At 34.8% G+C, this 7,367-nt stretch overlaps 1 protein-coding gene and 1 long non-coding RNA gene across 5 annotated transcripts in view; one reads left to right on the top strand and one right to left on the bottom strand.

Moving 5' to 3' along the window:
* LOC118743508 (transcription factor E2f1) overlaps window positions 1-7,367 on the bottom strand; it is a 279,469-nt gene that overhangs the window by 206,907 nt on the left and 65,195 nt on the right. The gene's annotated exons all lie outside the window — the stretch shown is intronic.
* On the top strand, window positions 4,938-5,873 carry LOC118743578. The gene is made up of 2 exons (XR_004993477.1): window positions 4,938-5,690; window positions 5,768-5,873. It is a non-coding gene; the product is annotated as an uncharacterized LOC118743578 (long non-coding RNA).

Below are 7,367 nucleotides of genomic sequence, written 5' to 3'. Positions count from 1 at the left end.
AAGCGTGAAGCAACAAGTTTTTTACCACGCTATGAAATTTGTGTACAATATTAAGAAGGGCAACCTGCCGGATTATCTTAGCGATAATCTCCGATATATAAATGAAACGCACACATATTTGTTGAAAGAGAATAACAGCTTCAGACTCCCGAAGTATAGAACAGAAGTGGACAAAAAAAATATTTTCTATAAAGGCTTAAAGTGCTTCAATGAATTACCAGAGGATATAAAAAATTGTGATACAATCACTCTTTTCAAGCGGCTGCTATTTGACTATTGAAGAGCGCAGCCTACAAGATAGAGATGTATCAACAATAGCGTGGATTGGAAACTAGGCCTTTCCAACCACCAAGATATCGAGACTAGGCGGATCGGAAACTCGGCCTTTCCGACTACCTAGATCCTTAGATAATAAACAATAAACGAGCGGATTGGAAACTAGGCCTTTCCAACCGTCACGAAAGCGCGACTGGGTGGATCGGAAACTCGGCCTTTTCGACCACCCAGGAGATATCAATAAATGGAGTAACCCAAAAAGAATAGCTCGGATTGGAAACTCGGCCTTTCCAACCGTCTACATAACTTCCAGAAGATTGCATGCGTTTATATTGCAATAAATTAATTGCAGTGATAAAGAAATAATGTTATTTATGTTATTTTGTATTTAATATTTAACATTTTAAATCTAAATCTAATTATAAGAATGTTAAATCTTTGTTGCAATATAAGTCTAACAGACTGTAAAAAATAAATAATAAAAAATAATCCCTAAGTGCGGCCGAAGGCTGCCTACGCAGAAAGTTGTTCTCTGCAAAAGGTGTTCAGCCCCTCCTTTGGAAACACAGAAAGGAGAATTCTACTGCCTGAGGGTTATAATCCTTAAGTGCGGCCGAAGGCCGCCTACGCAGAGAGGTGTTCTCTGCGAAAGGTGTTTAGCCCCCCAACCCAACAGCTTCGGTTAGTTGGGTTATATTTACGGTGACCATCCGTTCTGTTTTTTGCAGGACCGTACTGTTTTTTAAAGGTCTGTCCTGCGTAGTTTTTCAAAACAGAAAGCCCCCAAAATGTACTGATTCTGTCCAAGCGTCCTGCCTTTGCCCCGCATTTTCTTCGCTATCTTAAAATTAACTTTTCCTAATTGAAATAAAAGCAGTGTCGATAACTAATTGATAACTACATAAGGGTAAGCTGGTTTTGAAGGTTCAACTAGTCAATGCGTTCTAAATATTGTACGGTTATTACGCTATTTTCAGTATTTTGGTGCTTTTTTAAATAAAAAACTTGGCGATCAGGGGTGCAAACTTGACTCTAACCATGCCATTTTTGGCACTATTTTACTTGAAATGGCACTGAATTTTTCAATTTTGCACAAAGTTCCAAAATAGCACTTTTGAAAAAAAGCCAAATTTAAATACATTTTTGTGGAATCCTTTGCGTGTACTTCTTTTTCTCAACTAAAATTTTGTAATTTCTATAGTGTATACAACTGGTTTATCTTACTTTGACATTGGGCTTTTGTTTTAATTTGTCTAATTTTAATGCTAATGGGAAGAACTAAAGAGAATGGCACGGTTTTAGCACTTTTTTATCCTCAATATGGCACTTCATAGCTATGTATGTTTGACAGCCCTGTTGGCAAATTTGATCACTAGCTGACCTTCACCTAGCGCTCTTTGCTGGGTTCGGACTACATAAATGGAAGTAAATATCAAGTATTCGTAGTAGATGTGCATTTCTTATCTTTATAAAAAACAATTCATTTCTTCTCGTATCCATGTACAAATAAGGAGCTAAAGCGGCCTTATAAGGGTCGATATCTGTAGACTGGAAAATCGACCAGCTAGTGGTTGAGATGTCATTTACACGGGTCGATTTTGGTTGAACGACAAAAATCTACTAGAAAATCGACCCGTGTAAAGGCGCCTTAATCCAGCGAGCAATTATCATTAAAGTTAAAATGCCTTGGTTAAAATTAATAAAAAGTTATTTCATTCTTTCTTTACCGGGACAATTGTTACATCGGTGGGCAACGACGCAATTACAGAACTTTAGACAGAGCAATATTTTTCGATCGGGTTCAAATCGGGCGATTGTGAGGCCCTATTCACGAATTCAAGTGTATTAGCAAAGTTGCTGTAGCTCACCAATGTAACAATCGTGTCTATAAAAAGGTAAAATATAACTTTTAGTTTGCTATTAAAAACCCCACCTCCTTTCTATTTGAAGAGTAAATTTGTTGATGCAACAAAACGGAGCAGATTTTCAGTTGAGCGAAGTAGAGGACTAGGTTTCAAATTTTTTCGACAAAACGGAACCAATCTACTCCTATCGGAGCGAACTCCGAACGATGGCTTATTGTGTATATGAGGAAAATGTATGCTTTTTGTTTGGTACACAAAGTCAGTATTAGCGCAGCCGTACTGCGATGAACATGATGTCGGTGGGATATAAATAATTTTTTCGCAACTTTTCATACCTTTCCTCCCGTAAACTGTTTTTCCCTTTCTCCAGCCCGCGCTCGCACTTTCGCTACTGCGCGGGCAAAAAAGTGCCCATGTCTGTGTATATACATATATTAAGAGGATTTAAATTAAACTAAGATTCTCCAAAATGCATTAAAAATTAAAACTCTTGAATGATAATATTTTTAAAGGACATTTTTGACATGTTCCAAAAGGATATTGGAAATAAAAGTTAGAACTAATCTTATTATGAATTTTCTTTTTAATTGATACCCATATTTTCATATTTTGTGTATGCTTTTGAAAATTTATTATAATTAGGGGGCCGTGGGAAAAAATTCTGCCCACCTGGTAAAAACTAAAAACGCAGATTTACTAAATAGTATGCCCTAATATTGTAGGGTGTAAGTAATACCGCCTTATAAAGAAGTAAAATGAGTAAGTTAACAAAACACGCGAAAGATTATTCTAGTAACTTTTACTGCAAGTCGGCCCGGGTTGCCGTGGTTCGAATTGCATACAATTTTATTTGGAGAGATTTTCAGACAAAACTAATAAAATGAGGGGGTATGCGTTAAAAAAACACACCTTTGGTTTTTTGGGACACTGTAATGTACTTATTTATGTATACAACTTTAAAAAATATTATATTAAATAATCTATGCTTATGTTTATAAATAAATTTAATATTTTTGGCGTCCTCTGGTTACACCACGCTCGCTGCGAGTGCGCGGTACGCGGCATGAAAGAAAAAGCACCCGTGGCAAGAGCGAAAAGAAGTAATAACTAGCGACTCCGAGCAAGTTTCCGTGTCTTTTCTTTTAAATAATGTATTATAGAATAAGGATTGATATTTAATGTAAATGATTAAAAGATCTGGTCGAGAAGTAATAAATATTTCCATTTGTTTATATTTTTTTTTTATAAAAATTAAAAATTTTGTACAAGCTAATGATTATTTTAAAAATTTAAACAATCAAAGCGCGTCTAATTAACGATACACATGCTATTAATCAGTGGATAATAAATAATTAATGAATTCATAAAAAAAGTTAATAACAATAACTCTTGTAAAAATTCGAATTTTGCAAAATTGCTCAAATTATATATTTTTTATGGTTGTAAACCTAGTAAGGTGATTTGTGTGAAAAAATCTTTACTGCCCAATTCTGGGTGGGCCACATGAGGTTTTTTTCCTCTTTTCAACCTACTTATATCAAGTGCAGCTGATCTGCCGCTATTTAAACTTGACAGCGTGGTTGTTGTTGTTAATTCTATACATTAATTTACTTTATAGTATAGTTTCAGGCAGGCTCATCTTAAACTATGTATTTGCAAATGTTATTGTGGCTTATTAACATTTTATTTTAATATTGTTATTGAGCTTTGTACTACGATTATGTTTATTAATAAAAATGTAAAAAGCAACAAAGTCTAAGCGGTAGAAGTTATAGCTGCTACTTCGGACATCACCACATCATTATCATCATGGCGTTAACTTGTTAAAACAGTTAGATCACATTGAATTAAAAAAAAAATTGTATGAACTCCAAACATAAACAGCTTCTGATGTTGTTGCACTTAAAATAGAACTAAATTTATTTTTATGCCCAAGTGAAAACCCCTTGTCTTTAACAGCTTCCTGCAATGTGTGCCCATTGACAAGCTCCTGCATAGGAACGAACTCTAAGAAATCCTCATAATTAAACAAGTTGTGCATTGTTTTTAAACAAATTATTAATTGTCTTGTGCTACTTACATATATCAGAACTTTTTTCTAAGCTAATAGAAAAGGAAAACAAATATTAATATTAATAGTTCTGGCAGATAATGGAATCTGGTCTACAAGCAAAGCCATATCTTCTCCATTTTCGTCAAAGCATTTTAAAAACTCTTGAAAAGTATTTTTTCCAAAAAGGCCTGCATTGCGCCGCCAGGGGAGGTGCAACAACATATCGATGGCTGAGTGGAAGATCGACCTATCTCGGCAGCCGGTTCGAAAACGCTCTATCTCAGAAAACTTTTCAAGAACGCCCTACTTCAGAATTTTATTAAAAAACAACCTATTTCAGAATTTTATTGAAAAACACTCTATCTCACAATTTTGTTGAAGAACGCCCTATCTGAGAATTCGGTTCAAAAACGCCCTATCTCAAACGAAAATACATTGAAAATAAGCTGAGATAGGGCGTTTTTGAATCGGCAGCTGAGATAAGGTGTTATTCAACCAAATTCTGAGGTACGGTGTTTTTTAATCAAATTCTGAAGTAGGGCGTTCTTGAAAAGTTTTTTGAGATAAAACGATGTTGAAAAATTTTCTGAAATAGGGCGCTTTCGAACTGGCTGCCGAGATAGGTCGATCTTCCACTCAGCCATCGATATGAAGCTGTTTATGTTTGGAGTTCATAACAATTTTTTTCAATGTGATCTGACCGTTTTAACAAGTTAATGCCATGATGAAAATGATGCGGCGATCTCCGAAATAGCAGCTATAACTTCTGACGCTTGGACTTTGCTGATTTTTCCATTTTTCCTACTAAACATAATTGTGAATTGAAAACACCCTATTTTTAACAGCTTCCCGCAATGTTTGCCCATTTACATGCTCCTGCATAGGAACGAACCCTAAGAAATCCGCATGAGTAGCCAAATTGTCGCGCATTGTTTTTAAATAAATTATTAATTGATTTGTGCTACTTACATATATCAGTACTCTTATCTAAGCTAATAGAAAAAAAAAAACATTCTTGAAAGCGTTTTTGCACAACCGTAAATTCCCGTACGGCGATTAATAGTTGTGGCAGATAATGCAACAACATAAGAAGTTGTTTATATTTGGAGCTCATTAAATTTTTTTTCAATGTGATCTGACTGTTTTAACAAGTTAATGCCAATCGCTTTCGTTTGATCAATAAATTTTTACATTTTTCAAAATACATATGGCATGATAAGTAATGTCGCCTTATGTTTGTGGCACTTTGCTAATTGTTTCCAACAAATATAGTATTGCGGCTCTCTTAAATCGTTTCAAAGAAAAAAACATGAGCTCCCATGAATCATCAAAGATTGATTTCTGCAAAACGAACGCGCTACTGTTGCTTTGCGTGCATCGAGCAGAGAAGGAGTGCTGCGGATGAACGTCGCTTTCGTGTACGCTTGAATTGCCGATCATATCTGTCTGCCTGACAATGTCCTAGGATTTCGGTGTTGCTGGGAAACTCTTGATATGTGAATTTTTTAATAAAAAAAATATTTAGCTACCAAATTACGCCTAATCAATTAATTTATCGTCACTATTCTTTCAGATTCGAATGGACCGCATAGTAATAGAACATCTGCTGAGGAGGGGATATTACGAAACTGCTGAATGCCTTGCACGCAAATCTGATATCCGTAGTCTTACCAATTTAGGTAACGCATTTAATTTAAATAATTAATTATATTAAATTATATATTGTGCGTTCGATATGTTATATTTCCTGTTTTTTTGAAAGCATGCAAATATTGAAAAAATACTTTTTGAAAAGGACCCCTTTTACATCAAAAGTTTAATCTTAATCCCATTATTTGACAGGAGATATGACGAGGCAACTCGTTTGCTAAGAAGGGATCCTTTTGATGTCACTGTATAAAAAATTATTCAGACTTGAATTGTTAAGAGTTGGAGGTCAGAAAACTCGAAGGAAACTGAAAATTTCTTTGCTGGCTTGATAAAACCAAAATGATTTATTCTTTTACAAAGTGCATATATTGTATGGAAACCAGTAAGCAAAGAGAGTTTCGATTTTCTTGTTTTGTGGATATTCTATTCTCATTTTTGTCCAACGCCGAGAATGCGTTTATAATAACCATTTTCACTCCTGGGGCAGGATTCTGTAACTGTGAGAAAATGTAGTGTACACCGAGTGCAAAACTTCCAACCAAAAACTCAGCGAATAAAATTCAGTGAGTTTTTAGGAAGGGAAGTGTACACAATTTTGACAAGATTTCATTCTCACACTTGCTGAATGGCAAAATGAGGAAGTGTGCACAATTTCGACAGCTAAAACTCATTCTCACACTTCATGAATCGCAAAATGAAGAGTGCACACAACTTTCAGTGCTCAATTGAATCCAGTACAGTTACAGAATCCAGCCCCAGGTCACTGTTTCGGACTATGGTATTTGTGATGCGCATTACTTGTTGTTAAACACTTGTTCTTATAACACCTTGAATCAATGAAATATCTGATTGCATTTGTTTATACACGATCAATTTGGAGTTGAAAATTTGTGTATTTTATTCATTAAGTTTTCGGCATTGTATAGGCCAAGGCGAATTAATATAAGGTGATAGCAGGAGTACAAAAACAAAAATTTACATGTATTTTGTTAAACTGGCATAAACTGTCAAAAAAAAAACTAAAGCTTTCTTAACCCTTTCAAAAAATTCAACCACTGATTCTTAAAGCTTTAAAATACATAAATATGTATACCGGCTAATTTGGATCATTCATTTCAAAAATCGCATCAAAAAATTTTTAGAGTTTTGAATTTTACCGTCATCCTGAGCCCCTTAAATTTCTCAGTGATATCCTAGGTGTTTAAAAAGAAAGTGATCTAAGCTATTTTTATTTTTTGCTTTCGCGAAATAAATTTCGAAACTATGAATAACGCGAATCCGAATCAAAATTCCACGCATATTTGGTAAATATCTTTCAATAGATTACGCTGCTCACTATTATTTTTTCTGCCAATTTTACTTTTGTGACAAACACGGTAACTGCAATTGCAGCTTGCACTTTAATTTGATACTAGAGTGCCAGTTACTGTCGAAATTTGACAGTTTTTCTAGTTTTAGAAGCCTTGGAGAGGTTTTCTAACTTAACACGTAGCAAAACTTATACGGTACAAATTAACTAACCG

This window comes from Rhagoletis pomonella, unplaced genomic scaffold (genome assembly GCF_013731165.1).
Source record: "Rhagoletis pomonella isolate Grant_MI unplaced genomic scaffold, Rhpom_1.0 Rhpom_scaffold_00001, whole genome shotgun sequence".
Taxonomy (NCBI): Eukaryota; Metazoa; Arthropoda; class Insecta; order Diptera; family Tephritidae; genus Rhagoletis; species Rhagoletis pomonella.
This window is presented reverse-complemented; position numbering and strand designations above follow the sequence as displayed.